The sequence below is a fragment of the Prionailurus viverrinus genome, chromosome C1 (genome assembly GCF_022837055.1).
Source record: "Prionailurus viverrinus isolate Anna chromosome C1, UM_Priviv_1.0, whole genome shotgun sequence".
In the NCBI taxonomy this organism is placed as follows: domain Eukaryota; kingdom Metazoa; phylum Chordata; class Mammalia; order Carnivora; family Felidae; genus Prionailurus; species Prionailurus viverrinus.
The window spans coordinates 41,038,100-41,053,265 of record NC_062568.1 but is presented as its reverse complement, the minus strand read 5'-3'; the positions used below and the strand labels follow the sequence as shown (position 1 = coordinate 41,053,265).

Below are 15,166 nucleotides of genomic sequence, written 5' to 3'. Positions count from 1 at the left end.
AATAAATCTATGTTACAAAATTTTCATGAAGTTTAATGACAAATATAATTCTGTCCCTTCCAGTTTTACTAAAGAGCTCCACAATTCTGCATCATTTAGAAGTCTGTGAATAATTCTGACATCCAAGGTTATTGTAACCCTCAGAAAGAATTTTCTCAAGTGATAAAAATTTCTAACTTGTCAAACATTTAGTTTTATTTCTCAGGCAAGTTATACTGGCAAGTACATCTATGGGACACAATATTTATATGTTCTCCTTGATCATGTGGACAGGGAGTTTTCAACTAGGCAACAAAATATAAAACATATCACAAAATAGTATACTTTGCAAAAACATGGAACTTTCAAACATATCCTATCCAAGTACTCATGTTAAATCCTTTAAAAAACAGAATATCAGTAAAGCATGGAGGAAAATGGAACGTATGCTTCTTTACACACAATAAAGGAAAATAATGAGTCCTTAAGTATCATTAGGATGAGAAGATTCTCAATCCCAAAGAGAAGCAACAGACGTGTTGGGGGGAGGAATTGGCATAGAAAATAAATAGCAAATATCACACTGAGTAGGAAAAAAATTAGCTAATTACATGCTTTCATCTCTGCTTACCAGAGGAGTAAAGCCTAATTTTAAAGAAATGGAAAAGCTTAATGAATGCCAAGAGTATTTTTTTTCATGCACTATGGCTCTTTGGCATAGAATCTATATGCATTTATCCAGATGTTATGGGTGGAAATTGTGGGATTTAATGGTAACTGGAAGTGTGTTTGAAGTACAGAACAGTAATAAAATGAGAACGGATGAGTATGCTTGAAAAAAACAATTCTATTTTATTCTTAAAGGAATTTAGGATCATACTGTGTTATAAGTGCCAAAACATATTGGAGATAAAGACGCAAACACAAAATTGCCTTTTTCTTAAAATTCCACACTTGAAATAAAGTTGAAATAAAGTTACAGTAGAGTGAAATTGCCTAAAAACAGTTTTGATGTGAGCTATGTAATGGGTCTCTAAAAGATACATTTTAATAACATATGGAAGTATAAAGCTCTTTTTTTCTGACTGTGCTCCAGTGAGTATCCCTTCTATGTGACATGAGAGTGAAGTGAGTACCACATGGTGGTTAAGAGCATGAACTGTGGAACTTGCAGGCAGGGGATAAAACTCAGTTCTATCACATGTGAACTGTGTCACGCTGGACATGTGACTAACCTTTCAGACCTCAGTTTCCTCCTCTGTAGAAGGTAAGAGCACCCCCCCTTAAAGAATTGCCGTGAGGATTAAAGTCGATTAATGCAAATGATTGGGATTATTATTACCAACAGGTTCTGTGCAGAGTTTACTCGGTTGAGTATGATTATACTGACCATCAATATGGACCACTTCTGATGCCACGCGGGTATATTCTTCTTGTCTCATGAATGATATAAGCTCAGATGATGCCTCGAGGTTGTGTTAACCCTGTTGAGTGACGACGAAGAGATCACTGTGGTTGCTGAGGAATGGAGAGGACACTGCACTGAAATTTATTTACCTTGTGTGGTGCAATAGTAATTACCTGTGTATATTTGGATTAAAAACTAAAAGAAAAGGGGAAAATTTTGATTCCCTCAAAAATCCCATAGGAATTAAAATTTGAAATATTTTATAAAGAAACTTAAAGTACAAATTACCTTATTCATTTTTTGAGATTTAAACTTTATTCAGAAAATATATCTGAGGAGTTATTCAGTTGAATGAACTAATACAAATGTAATGTTATTCAACTAACTTCCAATTAGTTCATGCTTTATAGAACCAAGATTTTATTTGTTACTTATTTTTCTCCTTGTTTTATTCAACAGCTGAATGAGAAAAAAAAGTCATTTAAAATTATATGAGGATCACATTAATCCTTGATATTTTTTTAACAGTTATATCATTCTGAAACCTTGTGTTCAGACTAAATGCACCATTTATCAGGGAGTAATAAAAATAAAGTTGCCATTTTGATCTCCATAGGAAGCTAAATAATTTATCTAAAGCAAAACTCATGGTATCATGCTCACCATTAACTCATGTAACCATACTTTCAAAGTGATTGACAGTTGGGTCCCAAAACTTCATTATAACTCCTAGAAATAAAGAATGGATGGGGCATTTACAGATGATCTGCTCCTTTCTTCACTGAAGCAGACACAGAAAAGGAAGAGTGGCTCTCAGTTAAATAAAAAGAACCAGATTGAATGCGAAGTGACTTAGCATCTAGGCCCAGTTCTGTCATCATCTAATTTCCAAGAAGGAAGTGTGAAAAAAATTTTGTTGACAAAATGTTAAAAAATAGTAATATGACTAATAACAGGGAAAAGAAAAGTTTATTCCCTTGACATTATTAAAGAATAAATTTTAAAAATGGCATATAACTTCTGTTAGAAGGAAGTTCAATGGTACTGTTAACATTTCCAAAGAAACTTATTTTCTAGTTCTCATGAATATCCCCAGTGGGGCCCATCATGGTTTTACTCATTTCACATAATAGGACTCCCAAGTGTAATGGGAGGGAATATGCCAGGAAGAAAGTATCTGGTGGCCAAGGAAGGAGTTCCTTAGTACTCAGCAACAATGAACAAAATGAAGAGGAAATAAAGCGCCTACTCTGCCCAATGCAAAAGATTGAAAGAAAATCTCTATCTATTTGGCTAGTAGTGTCATATGATGGTTATAAGTGGGAGAACAGCACAAGCAGAAATGAGAAGGAGAAAGCAGTGGGAAAAATAAAGACTACAAGAGAAAACGTCAGTGCCACCATCCAGCAAAATCAAGTTACTCCAATGCTCCACACTACACGCAACGAAATCTCAAGCTATATGCACATAGCACAGCATAATGATTTAAGAAAATAGTAAAACACAGTATTTATTTGGGGATAGTTCCACTGAGAAAGGTTTAAATAAAAAAATAATATTAACTTGTCTAACATCACTTATTTTTCAGAGTTTCTCTGTAGCTGAGGCTTTAAATTTCCCTTCCAGTGATAGAATGTAAATTGTTGCATTTATTATCAATTTTTATTCATTTATGAAAGCTTTGGTTTCTTAGAAACCATTTTTAAAAACTAGATTGTTTCTTTACAAGTATATTATTTATCCTCAAAAAGCAGTATGAAGTAAGTCGTCAATAACAACTTGTTGATTTTATCTTCACTGATTCATGATGATGAAATTATTTACTCCTACTTACTCTAGACCTTTAACTCCTTCCCTCACATTCTAATTTAATTAAGTATTGATTTTTAACGGCAATTTAAAAATACATTATTAAATGTAAAGTTCTTTTGCTAAACTACCATCTATTGAACTGTTAAAAATGATTATATCTGGGGTGCCTGAGTGGCCAGTCGGTTAAGCGGCTGACTTCGGCTCAGGTCATGATCTCGTGGTTTGTGAGTTCGAGCCCTGCGTCGGGCTCTGTGCCGACAGCTCAGAGCCTGGAGCCTGCTTCAGATTCTGTGTCTCCCTCTCTCTCTGCCCCTCCCCTGCTCATATGCTCTGTCTCTGTCTCAAAAGTAAATAAAACATTAAAAAAAAATTTTAAAAAGATTACATCTAAGACATTTGTGTAACATTATGCGTGAATATATTTTACTTCCAAATATTATCACTAATTTAAAGTAGTGAAATTTACTGGTATATCCCCAATTTAAGCAAACTAGTACTAAAACGCATCGCCAGCGTAAAATTTTAGGACTATATTGTAGTACACTCAAAGAGTTCCTTCTTTCCTTCTTTCTTTTCCATTTCTGCTGCCAGTCCCATACTTCAGTTTCTGATTATTTCAAGATTATGCAGTTTAAGATTATGAAGTGACCTTCATGCCTACATTTTTACCCAGTTTAACTGTTCCTGTGTGTTTCTGAGAAATTAATGGTTCCAAAGCATTTACTTCATGTGTCACCCTCCTATTAAGAAACTCCATTGGCTTTCCTACGGAATAAAACCCACACTTCTATGCTCACCGAGTGTCCCACAATCTGACCATGATCTAGCTTTAGCACCGGCTGGGTTGTAGCCATACTGTCCCATGAACTATTGTGAAACTGCTCATGATCTGTGAATATTTGACCCCATTCTCTCCATCTAGAATGCCTCTCCTTCCATTTGTATTTCCATATGTTTGAAATATTCAGCCTCAGCTATGAACTAAATACCATCCCTACTGAGAACTGGTATTTCTGTCACACACACTGCTTTAATCACTTCATCATAGTTTTGTGAATATGTTTTATGACTGCTTTTTGGTAAACTATTTAGCAAGGGCTACTTTGTTTTCATTACAACCCCCTCTCTGCTCAGCACTGTGCCCTTCTCACAACACACTCATTAAATATTAAACTAAAATCGCTGAACTGATATGTCAGTGTGCCGTATTTTCCTCTTTCCTGATTTTCAGGAAAGAATATTCACCTCAGAACTGAATATTCAGTGCTCTGCAATTGAGATGATCTTTAAAATATCTGAATTGTTTTTATTGAGATATAACTGACACATAATATGAATTGCATGTGTGCAACATAATGATTTGTCTACACTGCAAAATGGCCACCATAGTAAGTCTAGTGTCCTAGTATCACCATATAAACTTACATGATATGCAGTGCAGTATTGTTGGCTCTATCACCGTGCTGTACTGTTACAGCCCTGTGACTTATTTACTTTATGACTGGAAGTTTGTATCTCTTGACCCCCATATCCCATTTAGCCCACTCCCAATCCCTTTCCTGCTGGCAACCACCAAATCTGTTCTCTGCATCGATGGGATCTTTTTTTTGTATGTTTGCTGTGTTTTTTTAGATTCAACATACAAGTGAAATTATAAGGTATTTGTCTTTCTCTGTCTGACTTCTTGCACCTAGCATGATACCTTCAGGTTTCATCCATGTTGTCACAGACAGCAAGAGTTCATTATTTTTTCCATCTGGGTAGTGTTCCATTGTGTATATACACACCACATCTTCTTTAGCCATTCATTCATCAGTGGACACTTTGGTTGTTTCTATATTTGGCTATTGTGAATAATGCTGCAATGAACATAGGGACACATACATCTTTTCAAATGAGTGGTTCTGTTTCCTTCGGATAAATACCCAAAGTGGAATTGATGAATCATATGGCAGCTCTATTTTTAGTTTCATGAGAAAATTCCATACTGTTTTCCATAGCAGGTATACGAGTCTACATTCCCAGCAACAGTGCACAGGGTTTCTCTTTTCTCCACAGCCTTGACAATACTTGTTATTTCCTATCTTTTTGATAATAACCATTGTGACTGGTGTGAGGTGGTATCTCATTGTGGTTCTGATTTGCATCTCCTAATGATTAGGGATGTTGAACATGTTCTTTTCCTGTGCCTTTGGCCTGACCATGAGGGCAGGATCCCGGCAACAGGAGAGTGCAAGGGTGGAGCCAGTGGTGCTAAAAAGGTACAGGGAAAGTGCAAAAATATTCCCTGCTGATGCCTTCAGCCCTGGAGAGAATTCCGACAGACCCTTGTCTCCCTGGCAGGTGCTGTAAGTGTAATCAATGAAACTCCTTCACGTATGGTGTAGACGCTTTTCAATCCACTGCTTTTGGGCTGGATCTCAGGGTGAATAACCCTGAACAGTCTAGCCTGAATGAAATATAAAACCAGATATAATGCAATTTTCAGCATTTTTGCGTCAGAAGTTCATGAGGTGGTGAAAGGTGATGTTTGAAAAATTATGGTTTGATTTGCATAATTTGTTAAATCTCCATATATGACCTTTTTATATAGCCTATTAGCTGCTCAAACATTTGACATTTCTTATTTGCTAAGTTTAAATAATCCAAGCGATGAGTTTTCCATCCAATGACAATTGTTTTGGTCTAACTATCATTTTATTAGAACCAGAATTTACTCTGCTGTTGCTGTTTTACCCAGTGAATATTTGCATAATGCTAAACATTTGTTGTCCATGTCTTTTGTTCACACCCTTCAAATTCTTTTAGCCCTCTTCCCTCTTACTCATCGGTTGGCCTCACTGAAAAGATTTAGTTCTTTTCATCTGTTTGAATAAATCAATACCATATTTTTAACAGAACCTTTCTAATCTTCATGTATTATTCTTTGTATTTCCACCAACTTTTAGAAGACTTTCTGATATAAATGTACCCAGAATAATACTCGGTGTGGTTTTACAAGAGAAATATAGAAACAATAATTATCATAACATTAATTATTCGAGGGCAAAAATTGGCTTCAAACAAGGGTTCCTTTATCAAACCGCATAATTAAGACAAACCTGTTCTCCATTACTTGATAGGGTTTGGCAGAGGAAGACTTTGAACTGTGAACTGAAGAAGAGAAGGGAAAGAATCACGAACAGATAGTTTACAGATGTGCTTCCTAGATTTTTGCTAGTGTACGTTGAAGTCACAAAAATAACTTATAATTGTTCCTTGAATTTCATATGCTCTTTTCTGTCAGCATGCAAAAGTTTCCCTTGACATAATTAATTTAACATTAAATCCTGCCTTCTCCCTCTTGTTTGTGAATGGAACAACCACACATATTGATCAATATTTATCTTTGACCATCTAACATCCTTTTACACAACTGAGAGTAAGCACTAGGTACACAGAATTTCGTGGTGGCCTGTAGAACCTATGCATGAGTGGAGACTCAGACTTGGTGTGGTGGTTGCCTCTCAATTTCTCCTCCCAAACAAGTTTTACATGTTTGCAAAAAAGAAAACGTCACGTGCCAAGGTTGTGAATGCTCACTAGTGTAAAATTTGTGAAGCTTAAAATATAAGAGAATTTTAGAAAATATTCACCATACATTATGTGAAAAATACCCTCAACATAAGCATATTAAGTCTTGTTTAACAATATTGTAAAATGATTTAAAACAACAAAATATGGATTTTATTATGTATAAAGCCTTTTCTAGGTGAAAAGACCTAATGAGACACAAACAAGCAGCTGACCCTCACTTTATTTATTTATTTTAAAATGTTTATTTATTTTGAGACAGAGAGAGAGAAAGAGAGAGAGAGAGAACAAGCAGGGGAAGGGCAGAAACAGAGGGAGAGTATCCCAAGCAGGCATCACGCTGTCAGCATAGAGCCTGACGTGGGGCTCGATCCCATGAACCGTGACTTAATGACCTGAGCTAAAACCAAGAGTTAGACACTTAACCTACTGAGCCTCCCAGGCACCCCAGCTGACCCTCAATTTAAAATGAATCAAAATCCACCCACTTGAGCATCTATGTCTACACAACTCTGCAAGACTGCTGGCTTTGTTTCTTGCTTTTAAGAACATTTTTGCCATTAGAATTAGTTCTCATAATTATACAACAAAGACAGATCTTTTTCTCCAGTGGTATAAATTTTGTAAGTATTACTTTGGGGCAGAGGCCAAAGAGAGGCCTATTTTATTCTTTGTTAAACTTCAGCATGCTAGTGAACTAAGAGCTTTCCATCTTCACAGACCAGAGAACATATTGCTAAAAATGAGACACAACTGCTATAAATTGCTTTACTCAACAATCATTTATTATAAATCTTCTTGGTACTTGGCACTAAATTAAATGCTGAGAACACAGGGGAACATAAGCACATAAATACGTGCACACATACACCCTCCCCACTCAGTTTCTGTCCTGTGAGACTCTCAGTTTAGTCAGGAATATAGGCGCACAACCATATTATTTCAATACATGCAGAGCCTGGTACACAACAGTAAGATTTTGGACGGTGTTTTTAAGAAATGCAGAGTTACAGAATGATTTTAACTTGGGAAGTTAAATGATCATGTGAAAAGTGGGGAAGATGGCTTTGTAACGCTAAAGATGCATTGGAGTAAGAGAGAGAAGAGGCATTACTGTAATCGTACTGTCTTTATTTTTTATCTCAGAAGAGAAAAAAGAAAAGAAAAAGGAATGCAACAGAGAAAAGGGGGTGAAGCATCAAGGAGAGCTTTAAGGGTGGAAAGTAAGGTGGAATAATGTCATAGGAGAAAAAGCAGGAAAGAGGTAACAGGTAAAGGGGGAGGGGGAAGAGATGGGCATCATGTTCTTGCTGCTTTCTATGTTTCCATAGCCAGATTAAGGGGACAGAGAGCAGGGCACTCAGGCCACCCCTCTACTAGGGGCTACCAAAACATGACACGAACAGGGCCAAATTGTAGTGGCTGCTAATTAGCTAAAGTGTTTCCTTATAACTGCTAAAATATACATTGAAATGATATCTCCCAAAGAAGGTAGAATCTTGACAAGAAATTAAAACTAACTAAATAGAACCCTCTTTACATTCATCAATCCTGCATTCATCATTATGTCTTTAATAATAACAGTTTGGTGGGACAAAAAACTATTAGCTTGCTTGCCCTACCAAATGATCAACTTTGCTGGGGATGCTCCATGTCTCTGTCAATCCCTGAATATGCATTTAGATATTTTCTCCTTTCTATAGGAACAAAGAAGGGAAAGCAGAGGCTAAAGAGGAGGAAGCTGTTTGGTGAAAGAGAAACATTGGCTTTCATCTAACCGCACATTAGTACAAAAGCATCCAATATAATTTTTAAAAAACTGACAATCTTTATATATTTTGGATACTAACCCTCTACCAGATATGTCATTTGCAAATATCTTCTCCCATCCAGTAGGTCGTCTTTTAGTTTTGTTGACTGTTTCCTTTGCTGTGCAGAAGCTTTTTATTTTGATGTAGTCTCAATAGTTTATTTTGCTTTTGTTTCCCTAACCTCAGGAGATGTATCTAGAAATATGTTGTTACACTTGATGTCAGAGTAATTCTTGTCATGCTCTCTTCTAGGATTTTTATGGTTTCTGGTCTCACTCTTAGTCAGACCCTTAATCCATTTTGAGTTTACTTTTGCATATTATGGAAGAAAGTGGTCCAATTTCATTCTTTTGCATGTACCTGTGCTGTTTTTCCAACATCATTTGTTGAAAAGACTTTTTCCCATTGCATATTCTTACCTCCTTTGGCGAAGATTAATTGGCCATATAATTGTGGGTTCATTTCTAGGCTTTCTATTCTGTTCCATTAACCTATATGAAGCTTCCTCAAAAAATTAAAAATAGGACTATCATATGATCCAGTAATCACACTACTGGGTATTTCCCCAAAGAATATGAGAATGCTAATTTAAAGGATACATGCATCCCTAAGTTTATTGCAGCATTATTTATAATAGCCAAATTATGAAAGCAGCCCAAGTGTCCATCAACAGATGAATAAATAAAGAAGATGTGGTGTATATATACAGTGGAATATTGTTCAGCCACAAAAAGAATAAAATTTTGCCATTTGCAACAACATGGATGAATCTAGAGAGTATAATGCTAAGTGAAATAGGTCAGTCAGAGAAAGACAAATATCATATAATTTTACTCATAGGTGGTTTTTAAGAAACAAAACAAACAAATAAAGGGGGGAAAATACACAAAACAAAAACCAGACTCTTAAGTATAGAGAACAAACAGATAGTTACCAGAGGAGAGGTGGGTGTGGGGATGGATGAAATAGGTGAAGGGGATTAAGTGTGCACTTTTCATGATGAGCACTGAGTAATATATGGAACTGTTGAATCACTGTGTTGTACACCTGAAACTAACATAACATTGTTTGTTAACTAGAATTAAAATTATAAACTTAATGATAAAAAAAGACAGAAGCAGTGTCATAGCACAACTCCCTGGGATTTTGGAGCAAAACACTGCTTTCTCTTGCAAAGAACTATTTGATTCTTAAAAGTAAAATATGATTAAGTACAATAAACTTTCCCACTTCTCTTGAGTTTTCTAAATTATATTTGACAACAGAAACCAAAATTATAACACTGTCTAATGTGGGTCTAAATGTATGTAGAGGAAATGTTTAAGATAATCATATTATAAACAGAGGTGTGTAAAGTAACATAAGGTTTCTATTCTATTCTATTCTATTCTATTCTATTCTATTCTATTCTATTCTTTTTTATTCTAACTGCTAAAATGACAATACCAGTAAACTGTGATTTTATGGATACAAAATGTAATGAAGTAACCACTAAAAAGCTATGTGAAAAGACATGCTAAAAAACAATATGAATCAAAATAGAGTTCTAAATAATTTCAAGTAGAACATAGGAAGGCAGGAAAAAGAGAAATAAATATCAGAATATGCAGAAAACTAAAGTAATAGACAGACTCTTAAGTATTGTTATATTAAATATAAAGTGTCTTATTGAACCAATTAAATGACAGAGATTGGCAGGGAAGATCAAAAGGAAATATAATCCAAATATATGTTTCCTACAAGATACTCATTTCAAATAAAACAATAAAGTCAGTTTGAAGAAAAACTCTGGAAAAGGGTCTATCAAGCAAACATAAGAGAAAATAAGAGTGACTATCCTAATAGTACATAAAGTAGAATTTAGAGTAAAGAAAACAGAGATAGAGGGACATTACATAATAAAAGGATCTTTTACACCCAAAAGATGTAATGATCCTATACAATAGAACAGCAAAAGAGTAAAGCAAAACTGAAAGAAGTGAAAGGAGAAATAGACAAACCCATAACTATTAGAGTTGGAGGCTTCAACATCCCTCTCACAATTGATAAAGCAATTGGAGAATCAAGAAGGATATAGTTTAATGCAATGTCATTAACAAACAGGCTCTAATCAAAATTTATAGAACACTTCATTCAACAACAACAGAATACACATTTTTTTCAAGTACTTGTGGAACATATACCAAGATGAATCATATCCTGGGCTATGAAACAAACCTCAACACATTTTCTAAAAACAAAATTACATGGAGTATCCTCAACCACAATTAATCCAGATAGAATGTATTAATAAAAAGAGAATAGGAAAATCCTAGAACACTTGGAAACTAAGCAATACACCATTGAATAATTCTTAGCTCAAAGAGGAAGTCTCCAGGGAAGTCAGGAAATACATCAAAAAGAATGAAAATGAAAATATGAGACACCAAAAATTTTGGGACACAGTTAAAGCAGTGCTGAGAGAAAAAATTATAACACTAAAAAGATAGTGGAAAAGAGGTAAAGTCACAATCATCCATCCTCAAGAATCCAGAAAATGAAGAGCAATATAAGCCCAAAGAAAATAGAAAGAAAGAATTAATAAAAAATAAAAGTATACATTGTGGCACCTGTCTGGGTCAGTTGGAAAAGTATGCAACTCTAGATCTTAGGGTCGTGGGTTCAAGCCCCACTTGGGCATAGAGATTACTTAAAAAGAAAAAGAGTAGATATCAATGCAATTAAAAACAAAAAAAGAAGGAAAAATCAGTGAAATTAAAGGCCTATTCTTCAAAAATATTAATAAAATTCAGCAAGGCTGAAAAGGAATGAGAAAAGACACAAATTAACCATTTCAGGAATGAAACAGGAAATATCACTCAGACCCTGTAGAAATCAATAGGATAATAAGGGCATACTATAAAAACTTTGATTATACCTTGAGTGTATTAATGTCAAAATCCTGATTAAGAAAATTAAATTTAAGGATTTAATAAAAATATTAAAAATATGTTTTTCTTGTAGCACCTGGGTGCCTCAGTCAGTTAAGCGACCAATTCTTGGTTTCAGCTCAGGTTATGATTTCATGGTTTGTGGGACTGAGCCCCAAGTCAGGCTCTGTGCTGACAGTGCAGAGCCTGCTGGGGATTCTCTCTCCCTCTCTCTCTGCCCCTCCACCACTCTCTCTTCCAAAATAAATAAGTAACTTAGAAAATGTGTTAATCTCAATATAAAAAATAAAAAATAAAAAAATAAAAACATGTACTTACATACTACTGTACCCTCACGGAAACTTTACATCTCTGTGGGTTATCAGGTGACTCTGGTACTGTAATTGCTCTTCATTCCTTTTTAAACTAAGGAAAATAAGATATGTATGTATACTTTTAGATGTAATTTTATTAGTTATTTATACACAAATATAATTTTTATTGATATACAAAAATAATAAACAGTTCATCTATTTATACTGTACAAATCAGTGGCTTTTATATATTTGTATATTCAGAGTTGTGTAACTATCACTACAATCAATTTTAGAGTATTTTCATCACTCCAAAAAGAAACTTCTTACCCATTAGCAGTCACTCTTCCAATATCCCCTACCCCCACTCCTCTACCTCCCACCCAGCTTAGGCAACTGCCTAAATATACTTTCTGTTTCTATAGAATTTTCTATTCTGGATATTTCATAGAAATGGAAACATACACCATATTATTCTTTGTGATTGGCTTCCTTCAATTATTATGATGTTTTCAAGGTATATTCCTTGGGCGACCATTATTCTGCCCCCAAAGATGTCCACATGCAAACCCTGACACCTGTAAATATGTCAGGTAACACAGCAAAGAGGAATTAAAGTTGCAGATTAAATTAAGGTTGCCAATGAGTTACCTTAAATAGAGAAATTATCCTGGATTGTGGAGTGAGCCTAATAAAACCACAAAAGTCCTTAAAAATGGAAGATGGGGGCAGAAGAGGAGGTCAGAGTGATGAGATGTGAAAAGGGCTAGATCCAGCTTGCTGGTTTTAAAGATGAAGAAAGAGGGTCATGAGCCATGGAATGTGGTTCCTTCTGTGGCTGGAAAAGAAAAAGAAATTCTCTCCTACAGAGAATTCAGAAAGGAACATAGTCCACAGACACCTTGATTTTAGCTTAATAAGACTTCCAACCTGCAGAACTGTAAAATAATTTGTGTTGATTTAATCCACTAAGTTTGCATTAATTTTTTACAGTAGCAATAGAACGCTATATATACATTTAATATAGGGCTTCACAGCTATAAAATTCCCTCTAAGTAATGCAGAGCTCTGTTCCATAGTTTTAGTATGTTCTGTCTTCATTTTCATTCATCTCAAAGTATGTTGTAATTTTCTCTCAATTTCTTCTTTGCCCTATTGTTCTTTTAGGATTGTGTTTTGTTTTTTGTTTTTTGTTTTTTTTACTTTTCACATATTTGTGAATTTTCAAAGTTTCCTTTTGGTATTGATTTCTAGTTTTATTCCATTGTGATTAGAGAACATATTTTGTATGATTTCAATCCTTTTAAATGCATTTACTGAGGCTGTTTTATGGCTTATCATATGGTATGTCATGGAAAATGCCCAAGGACACTTGAAAAGAATGTGTATCTTCTGTTCTTGGATGGATGCTGTGCTCTTGAAATTCAGGGAAAGATCAGAGTGACCATCATTAGGTGAAGAGATGAAAAGTTATGAGATTTACATAAATATCAGAGGACATTTACTTTTGACTCTACTTTTTAGGAGCAAGATGACTGAGAGCATAAGTTGTGGGTAGAGCATGGGGAAATCTTGAACGGGGTAAAGACTATGGAAATATTTTTTCTAAGTTTTAAAAAAGCAGTGGGCCATTTTTAAACTGTAGAACAAATGTTCATTTCCTTACCAAGATGAAAAACACTTGACAGCAATGTGGAAGAACTTAATTCCGAGCTATGGTAAAAAGATTCACAATTGAAGTGTTCCTAAAAGAAAACGTATCCCATATATATGGACGGTAAAATTAAATTTGATTTATCAGTGTCGGAAAAATGTCCACTGCTGATTTCCATCTCTGGCTCCTACCTTTTGGCAGCTCATTCTGTGAGAGAATACATCTCACAGAATACATTTGATTTCTTTCACTCAACCTCCTAGAACTCAGTTTGGTTGAACAGAAATATGGAGCATTTAGTTTGATAAATATGTTATAAAGAGTAGCATGTGAAGTCTACATATTTGTTACTAATCTATAATATTGAATATTTTTATATTTCTTCTATAAGCTGAAAGTGTAGTTTTACAGCTAAGTTCTGAGATAACATTGGTATTCCAAAAAGTTAATCTTCCCAAGAATTTTTATTTAGATGCTTTCTCCATATGTTATCATTTCCAAATAAATTTTCTAGCACAATATGATTTTCTTAAAAAAAGCAGAAACATCAAAGTGGAAGAATAATTTAAATGTACATTAACAAGGTTTTGGGATTCATTTGAGATTTAGAAGATCTATTTAATGATCTTTTAAAGGTGAAACACTATTTCTGATATTTCTTTTTGGATGTTATAACTCAGTAGCTGGAAGTTGAGGATTGAGTTATTAAAATAGCAGTAGATGCACTGGTGTTCCAAATATAGCTGCATCTGAATACATATGAACTACAATCTGTGGAACAACTTTGCAACCCTGCCCTTAAATGTTGTTATGACTTGGGTTCTGTTCTTTTCATCTCTCAGATATTGCTTTGAATCCTTAGGAAATCATATTGATCTAGGAACACAGTTACATATGTAACCATCATTTTAACATCTATTTATGAATTTTCTAGTCTGACAAGAGCTTTGCCTGTAAGATGCCACTATATGCAAGAAAAATATTTTTTTATACTAAATTCTGATTTTAATTCAATAATCCACACTACTGGAACACAGAACCAAATGCAAGAAATGGAGGTTTATATGGTGTGTACCTCCATGGAATCAATAATATCAATCTTGAGAATTTGACTTTATTATCACAGAGGTCTGCAGATAGATAGTAAATGCTGCTGTTTCCAAGGAGAAGTTAATCTGCCCATTTTAGTCAATCCACCTACAAAAATGAATAAAGGGCTAAGTCAAAGACAAAAAGCACCTCTATTAAGTCATAATTAGGTCAATCAGGATTAAACAAAGGAAAAAGACAAGTTTTCTTCATAGGTGGTCATAAAATCACAACACAGAAAGAATATTTAGTTCAGCTTATAAGCATTATTCTTAACAGGTTATGAAAATAATTTTGGAATTACCCCTTTGTAATTTTAAATGGCAATAGAATTTAGTTATTTTTGTAATTTAAATAGCATCACAGGGAAAAGAAAGAGAGCCAAAGTGGGTTTTTTTGTTTTTGTTTTTGTTTTGTTTTGTTTTGTTTTTTTTCAGCTCTAAGCACTGAAAAGATTATGGTTTCTTGCTTTGGTTTAAAATCAAAAAGGAAAACAAGCTTAAATTATAAAGTAATTGTAAATTACAAAATGTTCTGATTTTTGCCCTGAAAGCTACTTCACAATTTTTGAAATATCAAAAATCAAATTATTTCAAAAATATTGCCAATGCCCTACA

The 15,166-nt window shown here is 34.4% G+C and overlaps 1 long non-coding RNA gene across 5 annotated transcripts in view; it reads right to left on the bottom strand.

The window, feature by feature from the left end:
- Positions 1-15,166, bottom strand: part of LOC125172794 (uncharacterized) — a 50,621-nt gene that overhangs the window by 26,664 nt on the left and 8,791 nt on the right. For 3 of the 5 annotated variants that reach the window (XR_007154837.1, XR_007154840.1, XR_007154838.1), the window contains exons 2-3: positions 11,832-11,918; positions 1,370-1,463 (exon numbers count right to left, since the gene is read on the bottom strand). This is a non-coding gene — a long non-coding RNA (uncharacterized LOC125172794). Of the gene's footprint in view, positions 1-1,369; positions 1,498-6,300; positions 6,353-11,831; positions 11,919-15,166 lie in introns of all 5 variants that reach the window. The other 2 variants (XR_007154841.1, XR_007154839.1) reach the window with 2 other exon arrangements.